The following is a 26,737-nucleotide window of genomic DNA, read 5'->3' as shown; positions in this document are numbered from 1 at the left end:
TGTTATAATTGGAGAAATGAAATAATCTATAAGTATGTAAATAAAGCTGGATGAGTGCATCCTTATCCAGTTGAAAAACTGTGTGGTCGTGCAAGAAATACTGTTAATAAATTTGAAAAGAAGTCCAAAGAGATACAAACAGTGTGTGACTGTTAAGTTTTGGGGTAAGAATAACATAGACGATAGTCATAGTCACTGCTCATTTTCTTGTTAGGGACAAGTTTTAAGTTTCATTTTCTTAAGAGAAAATGAAATAATTTAGAGTATTCTAAATTAATGATTGTCTAAATCACTAAAAATGAAATGCAAAAGCAAGGATCAATGATTAGCTCTCACTTTTTTATCATTTGCTCTGCCATGTACTCCTCAGAATGGATGCCCTTGAGCTGACTTAAGCATCTTCCAGGGTCTGGAGCCCTGTGGGTACATCTGTATGTGAGGACAGTGGAGAACAATGTGAGTACTAGTCAATGTACTTGTCTTGGATTAAGCCGTATTTTAAAAAGATATTATTAAAAATTAAATATCATAAAAAATTCCAAAAATCTTATGTCAAATACCATTGATACAAAGCAGTATGACAATTAATCCATATATGAAGCACTGAGATCAGTTAATGAAAGAGTTGAGTGTCAGCGGAAATGATTGTTTAGATGGATGTCAAAGATATTCAAGGGTCTTACTCATGATTTATTTGTGTAACTTATGCTCACTTAAATAATAATGAATTAATAAATGTAGATGTTAGTAGGGAATGGAGCCCTTCCTGGACCATATGACTGGAAGCATGGGAGTCTATGGTATATACTGTGTATCTATAACCCTGATTCCTCACAAAGCAAAATCTAGTCAATCTTTGATTTTAAATGACCCCAGAGATGGATGTTAGGAAAGCACAAACATCTTATTTCATTTTGGAGTTTACAAATTTAGATGTATTAATGATAATCAATAAGCAAACCATTAAAAATGTAAAAGAACACATAAAAAGAAGAAAGGGAAGCATTGTCCACTAGGAACATATGTGGTGAGGTAAGAAATATTATTAATAAAATTGAAAACATTCATACCCATTAAGCTAAGCACTTTGCCTTCTTACTGAAAAGGTCGTAAAGACACTGATATGGAAGAGTCAACATTATTGTTCTGGGCCAGTTTCAAGTTTAAGTGTTTCTTTTGTTAAGAGAAAAAAATGCTACACTATGAAAAATTAATAAATGCCTAAATGAGTAAATGAAAGGTGGAAAACAAGGATCAGTGGCAATAAGGTCTGCATTTTATCATGTTCTCTGCTCTGTGCTCCTTAGAATGGGTACTCTTAAACTGGTAGAAGCATTCTTCCACAGTCATGAGATCTCTGGTTGTATTCATGTGTTAGGACTGTGGAGGCCATATGAGTAGTAGAGAAAATTTGGTCTTAGTTTCAATGTTTTGTTTAAAGGTATTGACTTTATTATTGCAAACTGTGACATACAATCAATGAAATCCAAATAGCCCAGTGTGAAATATGGGATTAATATGAAGCATTATATGATTGATTCATATAATGAAAACAGAATAATTAAAGAAATATTGACATGAAAGTGGTTCTATATATGAGATTTCTAAGCTTTTTTGTGGTTTCAATAAAACCATTTAAAAATTATTACTGAATTATGAATTGAGCAATAAACAATATAGAAATAATGAATTAAAAGAGGTACGACATTGAATCGATGATAACTTCTGGTGGTATATGAGTTGTGTCTGATAAATACAAGTCTAGAACTCTGAGGTCTAATGCAAAAGAATTCTCTTACATTTTCATTCTTAATTATAATTGAACCAATGAAAGAATCAATCAATAAATATGTCAATCAATGAAGAGAAAGTGTCCATATTTTATCACACTCTCTATTTAATACTTTTCAGAATCAAAGTTCAAGCCTTTATTGTGATCAGAGTTATCATTTTCATGTTGCTATGGGACAGAGACCCAGGGGAGTAATGGCCAAGATTTCCATCTTGGTTTGGGAAATTAGCTGAAGTGTTTTCATTGTAATAAGTTCAATCAAGGACTTCCTTGGTGGTCCCCTAGTTAGTAGTTAAGTTCACCTTCCAAGGCAGGGGTGCAGGTTTGATACCTGGTTGGAGAGCTAAGATCCCAAATGCCTCATGACCAAAATACCAAAACATAAAAAGAAAAGTAATATTGTAACAAATTTAATAAAGACTCTAAAAATGGTCCACATCAAAAAATCTTAAAAAAAAAAGTCATGGTTTCTGGATCGATGATGATCCATGCCAGTGTATGAGCCATCAATGATGAATAATACATGTCTGGAACTGTAAGGTCCAATAGAAAAGAAATACGGTCTTTCTCTTCATGGATTTTCATTGGTTCCTTGATGGTGGTAGTGATTGGAGAGAAGTTTGAGATATTCAAGGGTCTTTTTGCTGTGTTTGGGGTCATCCTGCTTTTATTTCATCAGTATTGATGCCATGATGATTTATATAATCCGAATGAATGAATGAAAGACCTACAGCTGGGCCTAAGGGACCCAAAGATGAACTTGGGTAGAGGATGAGGGGTGGGCAAGTAACCCAGAGTATCTGGAAGCCTGAGGGCCATGACAGCACATCCCCTCTTGTCTACCTTTTTTTCTTCATGTGGACAGATACTGGGAATCTATAAAGTCATATTCTTAGGTTGGGTTAGTGAATTTAGATTTCTTGTTATCAAAAGACAGGTCCCTTGAAAGGATATACCTACTAGATTGAGTAGAAAAGGTCAGTTAGTGTCTCCTCTGGACACTTGCGGTCCGGCAAGAAATAATGATAAAAACTGCCTCTGTGGATACACATTTAGCAACAATGCACCTAAGAGGTCAACTGCTTGGCAAAGCGTCCTGTAGATGTAGCACTGGAAGACTCACTTGCATTGTTCGTACACTCTCAAATTTGAGTATAGTTTTATTTCTAGAAAGCAATATCTTTGCATTATGAAATAGGTATTAATTCCTCATGATTCAGATCATGAAATTTGGAGTGGAAGAATCAGTGACCCTAAATTTTTTTTTCTCTCTCTTTTTCTTTGGTTTTCATGGACTGGACTCTATTCGTGAGAATTGACACTTTTGAGCTGAATAAACCGTCAGTAGTCCGTGGTCATGAACCTTATGATTGTAGAAGCCCGTGTGAGTAATGATCACATTTAAGGGGGTGTACCCAGGAGAGATGTGTGGAATTAATGGTTAAATAATGTAGAAATCAGTGAAGAGAAGAAGAGACAACACTGGATCGATGATGACTACTGGTGGCGTATGAATTGTGAATGATGAATGCGTGATTGGAATGCTGAGGTCCAATGCAAATAGAATCGAGTCCATCCATTATCCATGGGAGTGACACTATAGCAGAGGTCAAGAATGCATCAGGGTCTCATGGTCCTTGTTTTGATGCTGGAACTTTCTGTTGAGTAGAATGGACAAATAGAGTAGGTCTTCCTAAACACAGGAGGAGATGTAAAGGTGAAAGTTGGAAGACAATTGCCAGTCCTGGAAGCATGGGTTGAGACAAGGGAGACTATGTATACGGCAAGGACACCTCAAATTTCAATGAGGAAGCCATGGGCCATAAATGTTAGCACTTAGGGAAAGGATGGAGGGGACAGGGTAAGGAATATTCAGCCTTTGTCTTGTGGCTGTACAGTAAGATCCAAGTGGTTTGTTTTCAAGAGATTTCCCACATACCCTCGGTTAAGGAAAGCCTGAATGGAAGCAGGGAGCTGTAGAGAGTGTCTCAACGATCCTGATGAGCTGCTTTGTTTTATACTTCTCAGAGTGAATGCATGGGATCTGATGGAGGGATTCCTCGTGGAGCACCAGCCTAGGATGGCATCTTTGCTGTTGGAACCATAGAACCTAGACCCACGTGAGAATCATCTCATTCCTCATCTGTTCTAAGATGGTTTCTCTACAAGTAAAGATTACACTGTTAACTTAGGTGACAGAAAATCAAAGATGGCCATTTTTTATCAGTTTCTTGATGAACAAGGAAGTGATGCAGCGGTAAGGTGACAGTAAAGATAAGACAGAGATGGAATGATGTGAAAAATTTCTAGAGACCTATGAACTATATGACACCTCGTTGGCCTCCTTTTAACCCCATAGTGTTAAAATCGTCATTAGTGAATTAAGGCATGAATCAGTTACCAATGTCGAATGAAAAGTCATGGTTTCTGGATCAATGATGATTCATGCTGATGTATAAGTCATCGATGATGAATAATCTGTGTCTGGAACTCTGAGGTCCAATAGAAAAGCAATGTGGTCTTTCTCTTCATGGATTTTCATTGGTTTCAGTAATTGAGCCAATGAAAGTATCAAAAAGCATGAATACACATCCAGGAAGGGCAAATGTCTCTCTCTGTGTGCTCCTTTTCTGCTCAGTACTTGTCAGAATAGAAGCTCATGGAGGTTTCAGCCTCCATGGTGATCAAGGTCGTGAGCTTCCGGTTGCTCTGAGACAGAGAGCTAGGTGAGTGTTTATTCAGCAAGTAATATAGAAATAAATGGGGTGGAATAAGATAGCACTGGATGATTGATGCCTGCTTGTTTCATGTGAGCTGTGTGTGATGAATACACTTTATGGAGTCTGAGGTATTACATAAAGGGAACCTAAGAATCTGGGGGGAGGCATTTGTGTTGGAATGCATTTTTTAGGAGCTAGGAGACCATTTTGAGCATTACCTGCTCTTTAACTCTTTTTGCTGTTTTCTAAAGGCAGTGGCACCCCACTCCAGTACTCTTGCCTGGAGAATCCCATGGATGGAGGAGCCTGGTGGGCTGCAGTCCATGGGGTCACTAGAGTCGGACACAACTGAGTGACTTTACTTTCCCTTTTCACTTTCATGCATTGGAGAAGGAAATGGCAACCCACTCCAGTGTTCTTGCCTGGAGAAACCCAGGGACGGGGGAGCCTGGTGGGCTGCCGTTTATGGGGTCACACAGAGTCGGACACGACTGAAGCAACTTAGCAGCAGCAGTAGCATTGGTTATTATTTTTCCAATAAGATGTTTGAAATATAATCAAATAATGTTAGTCACTCAATTGTGTCTAACTCTTTGTGACCCCATGGTCTGTAGCCCACCAGGCTCCTCTATCCATTCGATTTTGCAGGCAAGATACTGGAGTGGGGTGCCATTCCCTTCTATAGATAATCAAATAAGGGCATTTTAATCCCATTGATAAATAAGTAATGAATATGAAGCTTTCTATTGATTAATGCATTGTGAAACCTTACAATAAATATGTGACAGATTTGAGATGAGAGTTTCTGCAGAGATATATTAGCTATAACAAGGTTTTGTTGAGTATTTTCCAAGTACTGAGTGTTAAAATTTTAATTAAGCCTTTCCCCCTGATTTTGTGCCTCACAATTGCATCTCTGTGTTAGAAACAGAAAGCCCAGTTGTCAGTAATAGCCAACTTCTTGTCCTGTTTGTTTGCTTATTTCTACCTGAAAGAAATTTGGTCAAGTTTATCATGGATTTGTTGATTTCTGCATTTGTGTTATTTGTGCGTGTCTGTGTGTATTAAGGTTACAGTTTGAAATCTTCATACAGAATAACAAAAAGTCAATTATAGCTCAGTGAAAAATAGAGAATTTGATGAAATATTAGTTGATTAATACATAAATCAAAAACAGTGTCTAATTTTTTTTTTTACAGTGTCTAATTTTAAAAAAGATGCTGAAATCACATTGCTGTGAAATTGAACTATTTACACAGTAGTGATGTCCTGGGCTTGTTAGGTGTTTTGAATAATAGAGTTTTAAAATGTTTATGAATGGATTACTTGCTTAGTCAATAAACAAATAGAAATGAAAGAACAGAGACACATATGGACCAATTATGCTTATCATTCCAGGAAGAGTCCTGAAGGATGAAAACATTTCTGAAGTGTCTTTCTGAGATCCGACACAGAACATAAGTAGTCTATGTCCTTTGTTGAAATTGTTTTTATAAGGAGTTGTCTGGAATACAAAAAGATCATATGTTTGTTAATTTCATAGTTATAGTACTTATTAACAATGAATCTATGATGAAATCATTAAACTCATAAATAAACATGTAAGGAAAACTTGTGAAAGTGTTCTCATATGAGTATCTTCTTTTTAGACAAGCTATTGTGAATAAAAATTCAAAATTCTGAATCCCATTAAACTGGTGAGGGTCACCCCTTTGGCCAGAATGCTATAGACATGCTTATATAATAGCCATGTATTTATTCTTTTTCAGACTAGAGATTGAAATTTTCTTTTAATCAGTTTAAGAAAAAAACATAGGAAGAGTAAATAATGAATACCTGAGTGTGGTATAAATGAAATGCCCCAAGTAAGGGTCAGCGGTGATTTGGTCTCAATATCTTGACCCTCCTCTGTGTTTTGTGCTCCGTAGAATGAATGCACCAGCAATGATTTAGCATCTGTCATGGGCACCAGACCTGCGGTTGCCTCTGAAGAATAAGAGAATGGAGATTAATGTGAGTAATAGTTGAAGTTCCATTTTCAGTGTTTCTTATTAAAGAAATTCACTCAATCATTAAGGAATGTGGAATATGACTAGAGAAGGTAGCTGCATTTCTGTCTTGAGTATTTTTATATGAACCATTATGCTGATTAGCCCTAAATGGAAAATGACTATTAATGTGAGATATATTAAACTAGCAATAATTCTGTATACACCAAAGCTCCTGTGTTTTTAATTGCACTGCTAAAATTATTAGTGAATTTATGATTTATGCAATAAAGAAATAGAAACATATGTAGAAAAAGAGGGTCAATATTGGATCAGTGATGACTACCTGTGGCGTATTAGTCATGTATGATGAATACATGTCTGGAACTCTGAGATCCAATGCAAATGGAATCTATTCCATTGTGTTGTTTGAAGTGATCCTATAGTCAAAGCTTACGGATATAAAAAGATCTTTGTTTTGGTTATTACGACCATGCATTTTTTGACCATGCATGGTAGATGACCATGCATCACTCTGTTTTTATGATTTGATCAATGAAATAGTTAATTGCAAATTTATAAAATAAACAATGATGACTATAAAGACTTTTCAATAATAAAAATATGTGGCTTTAGGAAATAATACTAACATAGACTAATACATTAATATATATTGAAAAGACTGATATCCATTAGGTAAAAACGTCCTAGAAAGATGTTATCTCTTTGGTTAAGAATGATTTGGAAAATGATAGGTAGTAATTACTGACTGAGTCAGTAATCAATTTGACATTAGATTCATTAAGGGAGAAAGAAGTCAATATTATCATCATTTAGTAAATGACTAAGTTATTGTGCAAATGAAGCGCAAATTATTGGATCAATGGGGAGAATTATCTGAATATTTTTATCACCTTGTCTGCTTGTTATTCTTCAGAAGGGGTGTTCCTGCTGCTTCAGCCTTCACTGTGTTCAATCATCGGCTGCCTCTGTGTCAGGAAAGCCCTAAGGTAAATAATGGGCCAGGTTGTTGGCCTGGGTGATTTGTTTGAGGGTGCTCATGATGTTATTAAAAAGTATGAAATTAATAAAAATGTTGCCCATAGTTCAGTGGTAAATATGATAAGAAACATTGTTTTGATTAATAAATAATGTGCAGGATTAGGTTGAACAAAGCAAGAGAAAGCCTCTGAATGAGAAAATATTCTGTAAACTGAGATTATGAATATGAAGGTCTTATTCCTGGGACATTTACTGAATCATATATTATTTTTATTAATATCAATCAACTGATGATTTAATCAATACAAATATAGAAATGAATGAAGAGAAGAGACTAAGTCACGGACCAATGATGATGATCGTTTCGGGTAGAGTCCTGAACGATGAAAACATGTCTGAAACTCTGAGGTCCAATCCAGAACACCTGTAGTCTCCTCCCTTTTCAAAACTGTTTTTCTAGAGAGAGGTCTGGAGTATTCAAAGACCATATGCTTGTATTGATTTTCTGGACTTAAATTTGTTGTTATATATTAATGGATCTGTGACGGAAGCATTAAGTAAATAAAAATTAATGTATAAGGAAAAAATAGGGTGACGTATGGTCAAAATTGAACACATTTTCTGAGGGTTACTTATTTGACCAAGATTAGGTAGAAGTGCAGAAGTAAGAGGCAGTTTAATTATTGTGTTTTTTCTTTACAAGACAAAAAAATTGAGAGAATAAGAAAAAATGATAAATACCTAAATATTGAGTAAACTTAGTTCTCAATATTTTAATTATATTGCATTTTCTGTACTCCCCAGGATGAATGCAGTAGAATGATTTAACATCTTTCATGGACGCAAGCTCTGTAGTTGCCTCTGTATAATAGGACGATGGAGATTAATGTGAGTAATAGTTGTTCGTTTTGTTTTGTTTTGTTATTAAGGTGATTCACAGTATTATTAGGAATGTGGGATATAGTAAAGAAGGCAGCTGCTGTATCTCAGTGTTGAGTATGAATATCAGTTCAGTCAGTTCAGTTGCTCAGTCGTGTCTGACTCTGCGACTCCATGGATTATATGGATTATATGGATATATGCAGCATGCCAGGTTGCATATATCCATATAATTGGATAACATGAGATTCTATAAATAAACATTTAATTAAAAATAAAGATGAATGGAGTAAAACACTGTCTAATTATCAAAATATGTAGTGAGACAAGAAATAACTATTACTGTATTATGGAAACCCTGAAGTTCATTTATAACAAATGGTACATGACTGATACCACTTAGGCAAAGGATACGGGTGACAGGATCTAAGTGAAAAGACATTCTTCAGGTTCTGGCACAGAGGTGAAATCCCAGTGGTTCGTTTTTGACAGATGTTGTGTGTGTCCTAAGTTAAGGGTGGCCTGAATAATAATGTGAATGTGGAAGTTGGGAAGAGTGGCGATTGTCTCCGCCATGTTGATGGTCCGCTTTGCTTTATATTCCTCCGAGGGCGAGCATGAGACCTGAAGGAAGGATTCCTCATGGGGCATCTGCTTAGGATGGCATCTTCGTTGTTGGAACCAGAGACCCGTGTGAGCAGAATCAAATTTGTGGTCTTGGGTTGAATGGCTTGTCTAATGTTTTTGCTGCATTATTAATATATTTGAAGTATGGTTAAAGAAGGTCGTTTTAATCCTGTTGAGAATGAAGAGATTAGTATGATGCATTATATTGATTATTGCCTATGTGAAAAACTGATCATACGTAAGAAAGACATAATGGTATGAGTATTTTTCTAGAAACATGAGTGTTGGTGGTGTCAAGTCTTTTGTTGGGTTTTGTGAATCCTAGAGTTATAAATTATAATTAGCAAATCAATGAATTAATCAATTAACAATACAGAATGAGGACCCAGTCTTCTTTTCTGGATCAGTGATGATAAATGCCGGCGTATGAGTCATTGATAATGAATAATACGTGTCTGAAACTCTGAGATCCAATAGAAAAGCAGTGTCTTTCTATTCAAGCATTTTCATTGGTCGTGATAATTGAGCCAATGAAAGCATGGATAAACAAGTCTGCAGATCAATGGAGAGAAGGTTTCAATCTCTGTTTTCACCTTCTTTGTTTGATACTTTTCAGAACAGAAGCTCAAGGTGATTTCAGCCTCTACTATGATCAATATCATTTTCAGGAAAGAGCAAGGTGAGTAATGCTCAAAAATTTCTTCTTGGTTTGTGTTGTTTAAGTGTTTTCATAATATTCTTTGAAAGTGGTAAATATAAGCAAAATGTTAACTATGTCCCAGTGATAAATATGACTTGAGACCATATGTTGATTAGTTGATAATATATAACATTGATATTTATTAATGAAAGGTACAATCTATTTTGGTGTTAATTAAAGAAGAGTCAGGGATGTTTAATGGCTTGCTCTTTGGTTTTTGTTATTCAAATATTTATTTTGTTATTATCAGTGAAGTAATGATTTAATTGATATGAATATAAGTATAAATGAACTAAAAGTGGGCCCAAATGAACCAGTGATGATGATAGCCTGACTATGGATGATATAAAAAAGAGTCTGGTACTCTGAGGTCCAACAAAACCCATACTCTTTTTCTTTGTTTATTTCTTCCTGTGCACAGGTGTTAAGAATGTACAAAGTTCAAGTTCCTAGACTGAGTTTAAAAATTATTACTATATCAATGAACGCACTATTAAAGATATATAGATAATAGATGAATGAAAACAGTGAATTATTATCTAATTATGAACATATATGATGAAGCAAGAGATATTAATAAAAACTGCCAACATTGATGTCCATTTTGAAATGGATGGGTCAAGGGTGTCACCTCTCGGGCCAAGTATCAGATAGACCTGAACTATTCAGAGTTGACTTTATTATTCTGAGTCAGTCTCACATTTAAAGTTATTCTTTCTGTTAAGAGAAAACAATGTCTGCATTCTAAAAAAGTTATAAATTCCTAAATGACTGGTAAAATGAAAAGCAGATGAAGAGTCAGTGGTGATAAATTTTTTTCTTTTCTTCTCATTGATCATGCTTTCTGTTGTTCAAAATGGACACATCCACACTTTGAGTCTCTTGTAACGCACCTTACGATTGTATCTCTATGTTAGGAGCACAGAGTCCAATGTGAATAATGGTCAAATTTCTCATCATAGTTTCAGTGATATTTTTTCCTCTGTGTATACAGTGTATTATTTGAATTTCCATGTACAATAACCAAGGAGCAATGCAGCTCAGTGGTAAGTATAGAACTTTATGAAACGTGAATTGATTAACTCATAGACGAATAACAGCATATTGTTTATTGGGATTAGCATATGTACAGTACTGATGCTAGATATAAAATAGGTAAATCATGAGAGCCTGCTGTACAGCACAGGGAACTCCACTCAAAGCTCTGTGATGGCCTAAATGGGAAGGAAATGAAAATCAGAGGGGTGTATGTATACATATAGTTGATTCACATTGCCATACAGTTGAAACTAACAATATTGTAGACCAATTATACTCCAATGAATCAACATATATTCAATATAAAAATATTAGTGAATTATAAAAAATTAAAATGAGTACACTGCTGTGAGAATGGTTAGTCAATAAATAGATTAGTCAATGAACAAATAGAAATACACAGCAAATCGAGGGCTCGGTCACTGGGCCAGTGATGATCATGAAACGAAGAGTCCTGAACAGTGAAAACATGTCTGAAACTCTGAGGTCCAACACAGAACATAAGTAATCTGTTCCCTGTGTGAAATTATTTCTGTAGACACATGTCAGAAATGTAAAAATGTATATTCGTGTATTGATTTCATAGACTTACATTTGTTATTATTAACGGATCTGTGATGGTGGAAGCATTAAGCAAATATAAATATATAAGGAAGAATAGGATGAAGCATTGTCCATACTGGAATTTTGTGAGACAATAGGTACTATTAATACACATTGGAAACACTGATGCCCACAAAATAAATGAGTGAGAGTTACCTATTTGACCCAGATTGGCTAGAAATGCATATCTAAGAGTCAGTTTAGTTATTCTGCCTCCAACTAAAGATTGAACTCTCACTTGTAACAAATTAAAAAATACTGAGAGAAACAAAAAATAGTAACTACCCGACTAAATGAAATATGGAAAATAAGGATTAATGGCAATTAGGTATGAATATTTTTATTCATCTTTGTTCTATACTCCTCTGAATGAAGGCAGTAGAGATGATTTAGCATATTTCATGAGCATGAGCTCTATGGTTGCCTCTGAACAGGAGGAGGATGAAGGTTAACGTGAGTGATAGTTGAAATTTTTCTCAGTTTGTTATTTTATTAACATAATGCAATGTGTTATTAATAAATGTGGAATATAATAAGGCATCCACATTTCAGTGTTGAGTATGGATATATGAACCATATAGAAAGTTGAGAGTATTAATGAGATATATATTAAAGTAAGAATAATTCTAGTGTTGGACCAGTGATGTTTGTGATGGGAAGAGCCCTGAACAGTGAAAACTATGTTTGAAACTCTGAGGTCCAATCCAGAACATTGGTAGTGTCTTCCTTCGGGTGAAATTGTTTCTATCTAGAGAGATATCAGGAATATAAGTAGATTATATTCTTACCTTGATTTCATAGACTTTGATTTGTTATAATTAAGAGATCTGCGATGGAACCATTAAGCAAATATAACTATATATAAGGAAAACTAAGGTAAAGCTTTGTCCAAAGATGAACATACTGAGTGAGGCAAAAGATACTATAATGAGCATTGAAGTCCCTAAGTCCCATTAAATAAATGGTTGAGGGTCACCTCTTTGACCAAGGTTAGATAGAAATGCATAAGAGGCCTGCCGCAGACTTAAAGATTGAGTTTTTCCTTTCAACAAGATAAAAAAATAGATAGCAAAAGGAAAAGTAATAAACACCTAAATACTGAGAAAATAAACCATAGAAAACAAGGATCAGTGGTTATTAGGTCTCAATGTTTTTATCAGCTGTGTCCTGTCCTGTTTAGAATGAAGGCAATTCAGATGATTTAGCATCTTCCATGGACAAATGAGCTCTGTAGTTTGCTCTGTTTAATAAGAGCATGGAGATTAATGTGAGTGATAGTTGAGGATCTCTGTTTTTTTATTAGATTAATTTACTGTATTATTAAGAAATATAGTGTAAAATTAAAGAAGGCACCTGCTTTTCAGTGTTGAGCATTGATATATACAAACCATTATTCTGATTAAAGCACACATGAAAAACAATCTGTTAAAGAGAGAGATATATTTAAGTAAGAATTATTCTATACACATTAAAACTTTTTTTAAATTGTACTGCTAAAATTATTGAATTTTTATTTAATCAATACAAGTAGAAATAAATGTAGGAAAATAGGAACAATGTTGGATCTATGAGTGATATATGGTGAATACTTGTCTGGAATTCTGAGATGCAGTATTTAAGTAATCTAGTCCATTCTCAACTTGAGAAGGCATCCTATAGAGAGATGTCAGGAATAAATGAGGGGCTTATCTGTGGTCTTTGTGTTCATGAATTTTCATTGTATTATCATAATTGGAAAATGAGAGAATCCATAAATATATAATTAAAAATAAAGATGGATGAAATGAAGCAATTTCCAATTACTGAAATACGTGGTGAGCCATGAAATACTATTAACATACCAAGGACGCCCTGAATTTCAATCACTAATGAATGGCACACGGCTGTTACCAGTAAGGTTAAGGTCGAGGGGGACAGAATCAGTGATCAGAGAGGTGTATGCTCAGTTGTGTCCATCCCTTTGTGACCTCATGGACTATAACCTGTCAGGCTCCTCTTTGCATGGAAGTTTCCAGGCAAGAATACTGGAATGGGTTGCCATTTCCTACTCCAGGGGATCTTCCTGACCCCAGGGATTGAACCCATGTCTCTTGCGTCTCCCACACTAGTAAGTGGATTCTTTACCACTTTGTCACCTGGGAAGCTCCTAGTCACTAGCGAAAATCACTCAGTCGTGTACGACTCTGTGACCCCATGGACTATACAGTCCGTGGAATTCTCCTGACCAGAATGCTGGAGTGGGTAGCCTTTCCCTTCTCCAGGGGATCTTCCCAACTCAGGGATTGAACCCAGGTCTCCTGCATAGCACGCGGATTCTTTACCAGCTGAGCTACAAGGGAAGTCCGTGAAGCTCCTAGTCAGCCTTTATGTTCTGGCTCAGTGGTAATATTAAAATGGTTCATCGTCAAAAGGTTCTCTATGTACCCTAAGTTAAGGATAGCTTGAATAACACTGTGAGTGTGGAAACAAGAAACAGTGGAGAGTGTCTCTACCACATTGATGGTCCATCTTGCTTTATACCCCTCAGAGTGGATGCATGGGACCTGAAGGAAGGATTCTTTCTGGAGCACCAGCCCATGATGGCATCTTTGTTGTAGGAGCCAGGAGACCTATGTGAGCATCATCTCATTCCTAGTCTGGGGTTGGATGATTTCTCTAAAACTAATGACTGCACTAATCTCATGGGTGACAAAAAATGAAAGAAGGTAACTTTTATCCCAAAGAACTGATTAGTTCAGTTCAGTCGCTCAGTCATGTCTGACTTTTTGCGACCCCATGGACTGCAGCATGCCAGGCTTCCTTGTCCATCCCCAACTCCTGGAGCTTGCTCAACGTCATGTCCATTGAGCCGGTGATGCCAGGGAGCTGATAGGAAGCTAAAGTGAAAGAAAGTGAAAGTGAAGTCGCTCAGTCGTGTCCGACTCTTCGCGACCCCATGGACTGTATCCCACCAGGCTCCTCCATCCATGGGATTCTCCAGGCAAGAGTACTGGAATGGGTTGCTATTTCCTTTGCCAGGGCATCTTCCAGACCCAGGGATCAAACCCAGGTCTCCTGCATTGTAGGCAGATGCTTTACTGTCTGAGCCAAGGAAGCTAAAAGCTGATAATAAATTTAAGAGAGTTATAATGATGTGAGTCCCTTGGGCTGCAAGGAGATCCAACCTAGATCCAGTCCATCCTAAAGGAAATCAGTCCTGTATATTCGTTGGAAGGACTGATGCAGAAGCTCCAATACTTTGGCCGCCTGATGCAAAGAACTGACTCATTAGAAAAGACCCTGATGCTGGAAAAGATTGAAGGCAGGAGAAGGGGATGACAGAGAATGAGATGGTTGGATGGCATCACCGACTCAATGGACATGAGTTTGAGTAGGCTCTGGAAGTCGGTGATGGACAAGGAAGCCTGGTGTGCTGCAGTCCATGGAGTAGCAAAGAGCCAATATCGAATGAAGAGGAAGTTATCGCTTGTGGATCAGTGATGATCAATACCAGTATATGAGTCATTGATGATGAATAATATGTGTCTGGAACTCTGAGGTCCAAAATGAAAGAAATGTAGTCTTTCTCTTCATGCATTTTCATTGATTATGGTAAGTGAACCATTAAAAACATCAATAAACATGCCTGCAGGTCAATGGAGAGAAAGTTTCCATATCTGGGATCACCTTCTCTGCTTATTACTTTTCAGAATAGAAGCTCAAGGTGACTTTAGCCTCCATGGTGATCAAGGTCATGAGCTTCAGATTGCTATGGGTCGGAGATCCAGGTGAGTAATGGCCAGGGTTCTGGTGTGGTTTGGGAACTTGTTTTCAGTGTTTTTGTTGTATTTTTAAAAGCAATAGATAGAAGCAAAAGATTAATGTGGCCCAATAATATGTATGATATATAGCCTTATATTGATTAACTGATAATATATAGCAGTGATATTTATTAATGAAAGGTATAATCTATCTTGATGTTAATTAGAAGTAGGGGTATTCAAGTGTCTTTTCCTTTTTTTTTTTTTTTTTTTTTACTAATCATGTATTATTTTCAATGAATGAGGATTTAATCGAAATAAATAGATAAATGAATGAACTAAAACTGGGTCTCAGATGTACCAATGATGATTAGCAGGTGAGTCATGGACAGCAAATGATAACGGTCTGGGACCCTGAGGCCCAGTACATTCCTTACTCCATTTCTTTATTTTTTCCTGTAGGCAGATGTTAGGAATGTTTAAAGTTCAAGTTCTAAGACTGAGTTTTAAAATTATTAATAGATCATTGAGCGTACCATTAATGATACAGATAAAAGATGAAGAAGAACAGATATATTAGTGTCTTAACTGTGAACATAGATGGTGAGGAAAGAAATAGCAATAAAAATTCCCAATTCTGATGACCATTAAGAATTATGTCACCCTTTTGGCTAAGATTCAGATCAGTTCAGTTCACTCAGGCATGTCTGACTCTTTGTGACCCCATGGACTGCAGCACCAGGCTTCCCTGTTCATCACCAACTCCCAGAGCTTACTCAAACTCATGTCCATCGACTCAGTGATGCCATCCAACCATCTCACGCTCTGTTGTCCCCTTCTCCTCCTGCCTTCAGTCTTTCCCAGCATCAGGGTTTTTTCCAGTGAGTCAGTTCGGCTGATTAAGCATTATTCCATGGTGCTGCACCTTATGACTGTACCTCTGTGTTAGGTACACAGAGACCAATGTGAGTAAGAATTTTTTTGTCTCGGTTTTGTTCATTTCTTTTTGTTGGTTTCTGCGTGTGTGTGTGTATGTGTATATATTCAGTGTATTGGCTGAATGTTCCATATAGAATAACAGAAGGCCAAGTCTATCTCAGTGATAACTATTGAAATTTATGACACATTAATTGATTACTGCATAGGTGAAAAACAGCATCTAATTTAAAAGAGATACATTGTTGTAAGAATGATCTATTTACGTCTTAGGAATATCATGACTTTTCTAGAGTTTTGTGAATAATAGGATTTTTAAATTATCACTAGTGAATTACTGAGTTAGTCAATAAACAGAATTGAACAAAGAGTGGAGTCTCAGTCGTGGACCAATGATGATGATCGTTTCGGGAAGAGTCCTAAACGATGAAAATATGGCTATAACTCTGAGGTCCATGATACATAAGTACTATTTTCCCTCTGATGAGAAACTGTTTCTTTTGTGAGATTTCAGGAATATAAAGAGATCATATTCTTATATTAAGTGTTTAAGTAAGAATAATTCTGTATATATCATCTCTTTTTAAAAAAATTGTGCTGATAAAATTATTAGTGAATTTGTGATTCAAAAATTAAACAGAAACGTATTTGAATGAGATGGACAGTAATGGATGGATGGTAACTCCCTGAGGTGTACGAGTTGTGTGCGATGAGTGTGAGTCTGGAACTCTGAGGTTTGATGCAAATGAAATCAAGTCCACTGTCGTGTGTGAAGTGACCTTTTTGTCAGTGGTTAGGAATATACAAAGATATTTATTTTGGTTATTATCAACATGCATTTTTTTCTATTTTTATAATTGGATCAATGAAATAATCAATATACAAATGTATAAGATAAAAATGATGACTATGTAGCCTTTTCAATTATAAAAATATGTGGTTAGGTAAAAATTACTATTATATATATATTGAAAAGACTGATAATCAATAGGAAAGATATGTTATGAGGGTATTACCTCTTTGGCTAAGGGTGATACAGAAAGTGACAGGTATTAGTTACTGGCTGAGTCAGTTACAAGTTTGACAATTGATTTTCTAAGGGGAAAAACAAATACGAGCATAATTTAGTTGATGCCTCAGCTACTATGCAAATGAATAGTCAGATTCTTGGATCAATGGAAAGACTATCTAAGTAGTTTTACCACCTTGTGTGTTTGTTATTTTGTAGGACCGATGTTCCTGATACTTCAGGGTTTGTTGTGCTCAGTTGTCACACCAGCTGTGTTAGGGAGGAGAATAAGGTGATGATGGACAGGCTGTCGTCTTAGATTGGGCGATTTGTCTGAGGGTCCTCATGGTGTTGTTAAAAAGTATTAAATTAATCAAAAAATTACCATAGTTCAATGATAAATAATCAAGAATGATTATTTCAAATAATTGATAATGGGCAGAATAGAGGTCGAAAATTGGTTGAGAAGACTCCTGATGATAACTGATCCTGTAACCTGAGGTTAGGGGTATTGAAGGGTGTCATTCTTGGGATACTTATTTTTATTATCACAATTATTATTTTTATTATTATTAAACTATTGCCATTATTAAATGGAGAAGGAAATGGCAACCCACTCCAGTTTTCTTGCCTGGAGAATCCCATGGACAGAGGAGCCTAGTGGACTGCAATCCATGGGGTTGAAAAGAGTCAGACATGAGTGAGTGACTAACACAACAACCATTATTATATACTTATTATTCTTATTTATTCAATGATTAATATATATTACCATTTATTCAATGGTTTTATGAAAACAAATATAGAAATGAACAAAGAAAAGAGACTTAATCGTGGGCCAGTGATGATGATCGTGATGGGAAGAGTCCTAAATGATGAAAACACGTCTCAGACTCTGAGGTCCAACTCAGAACGTCAGTAGTCTCTTCCTTCTGGTAAAATTGTTTCTGTAGAGATATCAGGAATATAGGTAAGTTATATTCTTCTTTTGATTTCATAGACTTAAATTTGTTACTATTAATGGATCTCTGAAGAACCATTAAGCAAATGTAACAAAGTGAAGCACTGTCCAAATAGGAACATATTGAGTGAGACAAGATACCATAATAAACACTGAAAACACTGAATCATATTCAATAAATGAGTGAGGGTCACATCTTTGACCAAGGTTAGATAGAAATGCAGGAAAGTGAAAATATTAGCCACTCAGTCATGTCTGGCTCTTTGTGACCCCAGAGACTGAAACCTACCAGGCTTTTCTGTCCATGGGATTCTCCAGGCAAGACTACTGGAGTGGGTTGCCACTTCCTTCCCCAGGGGATCTTCCTGAGCCAGGGGTTGAACCTGGGTCTCCTGCACTGCAGACAGACTCTTTACCGACTGAGCCACCAGGGAAGCCCTAGAAATGAACAAGAGACAGTTCAGTAGTTTTGCTTCAAAATGAAGATTGAGTGTTTTGTTTTAACAAGATTAAAGGCATGTGAACAGAAAGGAAAAGTAATACATTCCTAAATACTGAGTAAACCAAGTGTAGTAAACAAGAACCAGTGCTTATTAGGTGTCAATACTTTTATTATTATCTGTGCTCTGTACTCCTCAGAAAGAAGCCAGCACAGATGATTTAGCATCTTCCATGGACAGAAACTCTGGGTTCGCCTCTGTATAATAGGAAGGTGGAGATTAATGTGAGTAATAGTTGAAGTTCTCTGTTTTTTTTTAAATTGAAGTAATTTACTGTATTATTGTTGAATGTTGAATATAAGTAAAGAAATGTTGAATATAAGTAAAGAAGGCAGCTGCATCAGAGTGTTGAATATGGATATATGACCTATTGTATTGATGAATGTATATATGGAAAACAGTGTATTATTGAGGAAGATACATTAAAGTAATAATACTTCAGTGTACACCTGGACTCTTTTTGCTTTATTTTTTGAATTGTTCTTGCTAAATTTATTAGTGGATTTTTATTTAACCAATAAAGATATAGAAATATGTGCAGAAAAAGGGGGACCAGTGTTGTATCTATGATGATTTCTAGTCAGCATCAATATGAATCATATACAATGAAAGCGTGTCTGAAACTAGAGGTCCAATATTGGATTAAGCTTGTCCATTCACAGCAGAGAAGATATTCTGTAGACAGATGTTGGAAAGACTGCCACATTTTATTATCATCTCCTTTGCGTTATTCTCCTCAGAATGGGTGCACTTGGGCGGGTGGAAGCCTCTTCCACGGTTACACACTCTCTGGTTTCATTTGTGCTGTAGATATGTTAAGACCATGTGAGTAATAGCCAATGCTTTAGTTTGAGTGGATAGTTGGTAGTTCAGTCGCTCAGTCGTGTTCCACTCTTCACGACCCCTCGCACTGCAGCTTGCCAGGCTTCCCTGTCCATCACCAACTCCGGGAACTTGCTCAAACAATCAAAGAAGTGAACATGCCATGTTAAGTATCAAATTGACATGAAATATTACCTTTATTAATCTATAAATGTATCTTTGAGGTCAGTTTTGGAAACAGAGTTAGTCTCTGGAAAAGATTTTTGAGATAGACATTGCGGATATTTTCGTTTATTTTTCATTTATGTGTATTTAGTAGCAAATTTATAAATTAACTCAAATATTTATGAGAATGAAAAATAAAAGGGTTTTCTTGGGCTAGTGATGATGACTGGTAGCAGATGAGTCTATATAATGAATAATATATGTCCTGATACTGAGGTCCAACAAAAACCTAGTGTATTTCTTTTAATTCATCCAAGAGATAGATGTTGGAGAAGGCAATGGTGCCCCACTCCAGTACTCTTGCCTGGAAAATGCATGGATGGAGGAGCCTGGTGGGCTGCAGTCCATGGGGTTGCTAAGAGTCAGACACGACTGAGCGACTTCCCTTTCACTTTTCACTTCCATGCATTGGAGAAGGAAATGGCAACCCACTCCAGTGTTCTTGCCTGGAGAATCCCAGGGACGGGGGAGCCTGGTGGGCTGCCCTCTATGGGGTCGCACAGAGTTGGACACGACTGACGCGACCTAGCAGCAGCAGAGATAGATGTTTACATATACCCAGTACAGCTATTGTATTCATTGATTTATATTTATTATTGTTAAGAGATTAATTTTAGAACCAATAAAAAAATGTAAACAATAGGTAAAGAAAAAGGTAAAGAAATAATAAGTAAAAAGGGTGAAACCTTGTCCAACTATAAACAGGTGGCAAGGCAAGAAATACTATTAATAAAATTGAAAATACTGAAACTCAGTCAGGAAAAAGTGGCTCACCGGTATATCTTTGACTAAATATTATATCAATACAGATAATTAAGTCACTTATAGTATTATGGATTTGCCTCAAGTTTGTTGTTCATTCTGTCAAGAGAAAAATAGATCCATTATGAATAATTTATAAATACTTCAATACGTGAGTAAATGAAATGTGCAAATCAAAGCTCGATGGGCATTGTACTTAAACCATTTTTTTTTTTTTATCATTGACTGTTTTGTTCTTTGCAGACCCTACACCCTCGAGCTGATTTAAGCGGTGGCACCGTGGCACTGACCTCTGTGTTTGCATCTGCGTTAGGAGCACAGAGACCAGTGTGAGTAAAAGTCAAAATCTTGTGTCCTTTCTGTGATTTTTTTGAGAGCATTCTAATGTATTGTTGAAAAGTAACATATAATAAGTATCGCCAGCAGTAGCCCAGTGGTAAACATTGAATTGACATGTAACAGAAAAACAAAGGGTATAAAGAAAGAGATACATTGTTATGAAAATGATTCTCTACATAGAATAGTGGTTTCGGGGTTTTTTGGGGGTTTTTTTTTGCAAATAATTGAGTTTTTAAATTATTATTAGTAAATTAATGAATTCAGAAATAAACACCATAGAAATGAATAAAGAAAGAAGGTACAAAATTGGATCAATGATGGTTTTTCAGTGCGTGTATGAGTTGTATACGACGAATACGTGTCTGGAACTCTGAGGTCCAATGCAAACTGAGACCCATTGCCTCTGTTCCAGGTGACCCTATAGACACCTGTCAGGAATATACAAATATCTTGTTTTATGTTCATATATTTTCTTTTTATGTTTATAATTGGATCAATGAAATAATATATGAAGATGAAATTGGTGAAACTTTGTTCAACCATAGAAAAGTGGTTAGGCAAGAAATTCTATTAATATACATTAAGAACAAATGTAAAGTAGGAAATTCATGGTACAGGGATGTTACTCTTTGGCTAAGAATGATATAGTTATGGATAAGTAAATTGTTATGTCCTCTATGTCATGTGTCTATGATCTGTGTCAGTGTCAAGATTAATACTGTTCATTTACTTAGGAGAAGCTAAAGTATAAATGATCCCAATTCACTACCTGCTTAAATGATTAAATGAAACATGGAATTCAAAGACTAATTAAACTGATATCTTAATGTCTTTTTTATCTTCTAGTTTTATCTTCTCCTCCTTAGGCTTGTCACCGTGGGCTAATGTAAGGCTTCCTCGTGGTCATGAATTCTGTGGTTGCATTTGATGTGTTAAGGGTTAGGAGAACAAAGTGAGTCATAGTCAAACCTCTTCTTGGTTTTGTGGTTTTCATTTTCACTGCATTCTTTAAATTCTATAAAAAAAAATAATCGATGATTGTGAACCATGGCCAAATAGTAGAAGTAGGGTTAATATGAAACATTATATTAATGCATCTGGATAGGACACTTTGAGGTCAATTGATGACTGTTTCTGTGGGAAGTCCTTCTATAGACAAATGAAAGAGCCAAGGACCTTACTTGTTTTAAGTTTTTGTGACCATGAAGCACTTTAAAAAAATACATAGTTAATAGTGAATAGGCGATCAGTAAAAAGTGTTGACATGAAGGAATTATGGGCAAACAGTGATGACTTGTGGTATGAGTCTTTGATTAGGAACACCACAGGTTAACACAAAAAATCTAATACTTTCCCCTCTTTTGAAGTGATCCTATAGGGAGATGCCAGGCATATATGGGGATCATGTTCTTAGTCTTTGTGTACAGTAATATCTAAAATTATTATCATTAAGAAATCAATGTTAGGATAAACAAATATGTAAGTGAATAAATATGAAACAAGGAAACACTGTTCATTATAAGTATTATAAAGAAATCTGATGACATAAATTGGAATGGAAAATAAAATAATCAAGTGTATATGTCTTTGAGTGGGAATAATAGTGATGATCATCATTTGCTGATAAAGTTACAATGTTGATATTTGGTTTATTAAGAGAAAATTAAATAAGTATTACTGTAAATTAATAAATGCCTAAATGACTATGCAAATGAATTGTGAAAATTCTGAATCAATGGAGAGAAAGTCTCAACATTTTTATCATCTTGTCTGCTTGATCCTTTTGCGAATAGATGCTGAAACTGATTTTAGCCTCTGTTGTTACCAAGATTGTGAGACCAAGGTGAGTAATGGTCAACATTATTGTCTTGAACTGGATCATCTGTTTAAGGGTATTTACAGTATTATTAAAAAGTATTAAATTCATTAAAAAGTTTATCATGGCCTAATGATAAATATGAAGTACTATGTTGATTAATCAATAATGAACATGATTGAGGTCTATTAATTAAAAAGGTTTAGTCTATGTGGAAAATGATTCTGCAAACTGATGTTAAGCATATCCTTGATCTTGTCCTGAAGATTTTATGAGCCATGTATTATTTTTATTTGTATCAATGCATTCATAATTTAATCAGTACAAACATACAAATGAAGAGGAATAGATCCAGTCATGGACCAATGATGATGACTGATGATAAAGGAGTCATGGGCGATGAGAAAATATGTGTCTGAAACTCTGAGGTCCAACATGGAACAAAATTAATCTGTTCCTCTGTTGAAATTGTTTCTGTACAAAGATCATATTCTTGTATTGATTGTGATCAATATTGGTCATATTCTTGTATAGCCTTAGATTTGTTTTTAATAATGAAATTAGCTTCCCTCTCAGCTCAGTTGGTAAAGAATCCTCCTGCAATGCAGGAGACCCCGGTTCAATTCCTGGGTTGGGGAGATCCGCTGGAGAAGGGACAGGCTACCCACTCCAGTATTCTTGGGCTTCCTTTGTGGCTCAGCTGGTAAAGAATCCACTTTCAATGAGTGAGACCTGGGTTCGATCCCTGGGTTGGGAAGATACCCTGGAGAAGGGAAAGGCTACCCACTCCAGTATTCTGGCCTGGAGAATTCCATGGACTATACAGTCCATGGGATTACAAAGAGTTGGACACGACTGAGCAACTTTCACTTCATTAGACATATATGGATAAATTCATTAAAAAAACAATGGGATGAAACGTCGTGCAATTAGGAATGTATGTTGTATAGCAAAAGGTATTGATAATGAAATTGAAAGCATTGATGCCTATTCAGAAATGGTGATTGTGTCTTAATTTGTTTTACTGTCTGCTCTGTGCTGTGCTTCTCAGAACAGATGCATCTTCCACCGTCATGAGCTCTCCGGTTGCCTGTGTCTAATAGGAATACAGAGATTAATGTGAGTAATCATGAAGTTGCTTTCTCAGTTTCTGGTTTTTTTAGAGGTTCTGGTTTTTTTAAGTTATTCATTTAAAAGTGTGAAATATATTTAGAGAATGCAGCTCTACCTTAGTGATAAATATAGATAGAGTTAACATATTGATATATATAAGAAAAACTGAGGATAATTAACAAGAGATATATCGTTGTGAGAATAATTCTATATATAGATTAGGGGCACAAAAAGTATTCTTGAAATTTTGTGAATCATAACTTTAAAAATTATTATTAGGGAAAAAATTATTTGATCAATAAAGCTATAGAAATGAGTTTTAAAAGGGGGGGCAATATTAGATCAATTATGACCAATGTTGACGTATGAGTCATATATATGTGTGCCTGGAAGATGGTCCAACATGAAACATTCTAGTTTATTGTCTCTGCTTCAATTGACCCTTTCAACTAAGGTCAGGAATGTATGAGGAGGCATAGTATTATTGGGAAGATCCCCTGGAGGCGGGCATGACTACCCACTCCAGTATTCTGACCTGGAGAATGCCATGGACTGTATAGTCCATGGGGTCGCAAAAAGTTGGACACAACTGAGTGACTTTTATGTTCACTTTCCTTATTAATGAATTAATAAACAAATATAGATGCAAATGAAGAGAAATTTGACCAGTCACTGTCTAATGATGATGTCTGGTGTGTGAATCACATACAATGAATTCTGTGTGTCCAGAAGTCTGAGGTTCAATGCAAAAGAACTCATCTATTCAACATACTTTAAATTACTGTAGATAGATTTTAGTATTATACAGTGATCTCTTTCTCAGTCTTTGTGCTCATGAATTTTAAAAATATAATTATAAATGAATCAATGGCAGAATAAATTAGCAAATGTATAAATGAATAAAGATGAAGAGGGTGAAACATTGTTCATTAATAAAATATTTAGTCAGGAAAATGAATATTAATATATTGAAATAGATAATAAAATGGACTAAATATATTCTGTCTTAAATTACGCATATTTTCAGTGATAAGTAGTAACCAGTAATTGCCCTGAGTCAGTTGCATGTTCGATGTTTATTGTATTGAAAGAAAAATAAAAATTACTATGAATTAATAAACACTTAAATGACTCCATACATGGAGACTGGAAATTGTGCATCAATGGACAGAGGAGAATATCTCAGCACCAAGCTGATCTCGGGTTCTGCCTTGGTCAAGATTATGTTGCCTATGTTAGGAAAGAGAACGTGATGAGTAATAGTAGTCGAAGATCTTATTTTGGGTTCAGTTATTGTTTGAGTAAAGATGAGCCTGGTGGGCTACAGTCCACGGGGTCACAAAGAATTGAACATGGCTGAGCAACGAAGCACATACATACACACACACAGTGTATATGGGAAAAGCTTCTTTAGACAGAGTTCAGGAATATTGAAGGATCTCATTGGTGTATTTTCTTAAATAATGTGATTTTTTTTAATATCCATGATGAATGATTTAATTGATACAAATGTAACACAAATGAGTAAAATGAGGGTCTAACATGGATCATTATTGATGACCAGCAGATATGAGATTTGGTCAGTTATGAATGAAGCAAAAGTGGGACAATATTGAATCCATGTCCCCTGGAGGAGAAAATGGCAACCCACTCCAGTATTCTGGCCTGGAAAGTTCCATGCACAGAGAATCCTGGAGGTCTACAGCCTATGGGGTTTCAAAGAGTCAGACACGACTGAGCAGACACACATACAAATAATCTGAATGTCCATCAGCTGGTGAATAGACCAGCAAAATGTGGTATATCTATGCAGTGGAATACTATTCAGCAAAAGAAAAAGGAACAAATTATTGATAATCTATGACTCTAAAAAGGAATGCTGGATCAATGATAACTACTGGGATATGTAAGTCATGTACAATGAATAAGTGTCTCAAACTCGGAGGTTCAACTGAAAAGAATACTGTAAACTAATGAATATTGAATGACTGAGTCTAGGAAAGGTGGAATGCAAACAACTAATAGATAGAAGGTCTCAAACTTTATTTTTTGTTCTTTTTTGTGCTGCTCAGAACGAACACTCCTGCACTGATTTTAGTGTTCTGCCATGGCCCCAAACTCAGTGTTGTCTCAGGAGCAGGGAGACCAGTGTGAGTCATAGTTAAAGTTCATGTCATGGTTTGGTTGGTTTATCATGGTCAGTGCATTGTTAACAAGTAGGAAATATAATCAGAGCAGGGCAACTGTAGTCCAATAACATGGGTTGTTAGGCCAAATTGTGTCAAGGTATCCATGTAGGAAGCACTGAGGTCAATTCAAGAAACAGATCTCGTTTCTGGGAAATGATTTGATAGGTAGATCTTAGGGATATCAAGGTTCTTATTTTGTTTTTTTTTCTGATTCATGTATATTTCTTTTTAGTTATAATCATAACGTAATAAATCAATAGGCCGGATATAATGAAGAAAAGGGACTTCCCAGGTGGCTCTAGCGGTATAGAAGCCCCCTGCCAATGCAGGAGACATAAGAGACATGGGTTTGATCCCTGGGTCCGGAAGATCCACTAAGGGAGGGCATGGCAACTTATTCCAGTTTTCTTGTCTGGAGAATCCCACCATCAGACAGGCCTGGACGGCTAAGTCCATGGGGTCACAGAGTCGGACACAGTTGAAGCGACTTTGCACTATGAAGAAAAAGATTCTGTGCTTGAACCTTTGCTAATGACTGGTGGTGTCTGAGTCAAGGATGATGAATAATACTTGTTTGCGTATCTGAGGTCCACCATGAGAAGACATCTAATCTATGGCTCTGTTGAAAATGATCCTATAGACAATTGTTACAAATATTGATTATCCTGTTTGAGGGCTTTTTTGGGTCATGGATAATGATTATATTAGTATAAGTGAATTAATGCATAAATGTGGCCAGGCCTAGAGCAGTGATTGCATAGGTAATGGAGCACGTATTCTTAACCTATTTTTGAGGAGTTAGTATTCACATTGCTTATCTTTCAGAATGCAACACATAGAGACAGATGCATGAATTGTCACTTTCACATTCTTGGATGTCTTTGGTCTGCTGGTTATTTGTTTTATTACTAATTAGGAAACATGTTTATAAAATTAAATAAAAGATTAAGCACTGTTTAAATTAAAGAAGGACACT

At 35.9% G+C, this 26,737-nt stretch overlaps 1 long non-coding RNA gene, 19 other non-coding genes and 1 pseudogene across 20 annotated transcripts in view; all 21 read left to right on the top strand.

Moving 5' to 3' along the window:
- The window catches only part of LOC102389540, a 70,605-nt gene that overhangs the window by 28,467 nt on the left and 15,401 nt on the right, over positions 1–26,737 (top strand). The window contains exons 16-31 of the long non-coding RNA XR_006640357.1: positions 371–3,176; positions 3,821–3,912; positions 5,911–6,525; positions 7,438–7,510; positions 8,307–8,390; positions 8,992–9,074; positions 9,625–9,687; positions 10,703–10,754; positions 13,877–13,962; positions 15,039–15,116; positions 15,944–17,734; positions 17,841–18,719; positions 20,548–20,633; positions 21,490–21,595; positions 22,437–22,486; positions 23,511–23,578. This is a non-coding gene — a long non-coding RNA (uncharacterized LOC102389540). The remainder of the gene's footprint in view (positions 1–370; positions 3,177–3,820; positions 3,913–5,910; positions 6,526–7,437; positions 7,511–8,306; positions 8,391–8,991; positions 9,075–9,624; positions 9,688–10,702; positions 10,755–13,876; positions 13,963–15,038; positions 15,117–15,943; positions 17,735–17,840; positions 18,720–20,547; positions 20,634–21,489; positions 21,596–22,436; positions 22,487–23,510; positions 23,579–26,737) is intronic.
- LOC112580994 lies at positions 1,709–1,780 on the top strand. The gene has a single exon (XR_003105445.1). It is a non-coding gene; the product is annotated as a small nucleolar RNA SNORD113/SNORD114 family (small nucleolar RNA).
- Positions 2,264–2,338, top strand: LOC112580991. The gene has a single exon (XR_003105443.1). It is a non-coding gene; the product is annotated as a small nucleolar RNA SNORD113/SNORD114 family (small nucleolar RNA).
- LOC112580987 lies at positions 3,276–3,347 on the top strand. Its single transcript, XR_003105440.1, has one exon. It is a non-coding gene; the product is annotated as a small nucleolar RNA SNORD113/SNORD114 family (small nucleolar RNA).
- On the top strand, positions 4,221–4,295 carry LOC112580986. The gene has a single exon (XR_003105439.1). It is a non-coding gene; the product is annotated as a small nucleolar RNA SNORD113/SNORD114 family (small nucleolar RNA).
- Positions 6,829–6,900, top strand: LOC112580980. Its single transcript, XR_003105433.2, has one exon. It is a non-coding gene; the product is annotated as a small nucleolar RNA SNORD113/SNORD114 family (small nucleolar RNA).
- Positions 7,845–7,916, top strand: LOC112581000. The gene has a single exon (XR_003105451.2). It is a non-coding gene; the product is annotated as a small nucleolar RNA SNORD113/SNORD114 family (small nucleolar RNA).
- LOC112580982 lies at positions 9,408–9,482 on the top strand. Its single transcript, XR_003105435.2, has one exon. It is a non-coding gene; the product is annotated as a small nucleolar RNA SNORD113/SNORD114 family (small nucleolar RNA).
- LOC112581011 lies at positions 11,170–11,238 on the top strand. The gene has a single exon (XR_003105460.3). It is a non-coding gene; the product is annotated as a small nucleolar RNA SNORD113/SNORD114 family (small nucleolar RNA).
- On the top strand, positions 11,983–12,052 carry LOC112581013. Its single transcript, XR_003105462.1, has one exon. It is a non-coding gene; the product is annotated as a small nucleolar RNA SNORD113/SNORD114 family (small nucleolar RNA).
- Positions 12,888–12,961, top strand: LOC112581016. Its single transcript, XR_003105465.1, has one exon. It is a non-coding gene; the product is annotated as a small nucleolar RNA SNORD113/SNORD114 family (small nucleolar RNA).
- On the top strand, positions 14,819–14,893 carry LOC112580985. Its single transcript, XR_003105438.1, has one exon. It is a non-coding gene; the product is annotated as a small nucleolar RNA SNORD113/SNORD114 family (small nucleolar RNA).
- On the top strand, positions 16,411–16,482 carry LOC112581005. The gene has a single exon (XR_003105456.1). It is a non-coding gene; the product is annotated as a small nucleolar RNA SNORD113/SNORD114 family (small nucleolar RNA).
- Positions 16,694–16,765, top strand: LOC112581012. The gene has a single exon (XR_003105461.1). It is a non-coding gene; the product is annotated as a small nucleolar RNA SNORD113/SNORD114 family (small nucleolar RNA).
- Positions 17,869–17,940, top strand: LOC112581004. The gene has a single exon (XR_003105455.2). It is a non-coding gene; the product is annotated as a small nucleolar RNA SNORD113/SNORD114 family (small nucleolar RNA).
- Positions 19,692–19,764, top strand: LOC112581006. Its single transcript, XR_003105457.1, has one exon. It is a non-coding gene; the product is annotated as a small nucleolar RNA SNORD113/SNORD114 family (small nucleolar RNA).
- LOC112580989 lies at positions 20,951–21,024 on the top strand. Its single transcript, XR_003105442.3, has one exon. It is a non-coding gene; the product is annotated as a small nucleolar RNA SNORD113/SNORD114 family (small nucleolar RNA).
- On the top strand, positions 22,818–22,893 carry LOC112580992 (annotated as a pseudogene).
- LOC112581015 lies at positions 24,245–24,316 on the top strand. The gene has a single exon (XR_003105464.1). It is a non-coding gene; the product is annotated as a small nucleolar RNA SNORD113/SNORD114 family (small nucleolar RNA).
- On the top strand, positions 25,453–25,523 carry LOC112581003. The gene has a single exon (XR_003105454.1). It is a non-coding gene; the product is annotated as a small nucleolar RNA SNORD113/SNORD114 family (small nucleolar RNA).
- On the top strand, positions 26,280–26,354 carry LOC112580995. Its single transcript, XR_003105446.1, has one exon. It is a non-coding gene; the product is annotated as a small nucleolar RNA SNORD113/SNORD114 family (small nucleolar RNA).

Source organism: Bubalus bubalis, chromosome 20 (assembly GCF_019923935.1).
Source record: "Bubalus bubalis isolate 160015118507 breed Murrah chromosome 20, NDDB_SH_1, whole genome shotgun sequence".
NCBI lineage: Eukaryota > Metazoa > Chordata > Mammalia > Artiodactyla > Bovidae > Bubalus > Bubalus bubalis.
Note: the sequence above shows the minus strand (reverse complement) of the source record. Positions and strands in the feature narration are given on the sequence as shown.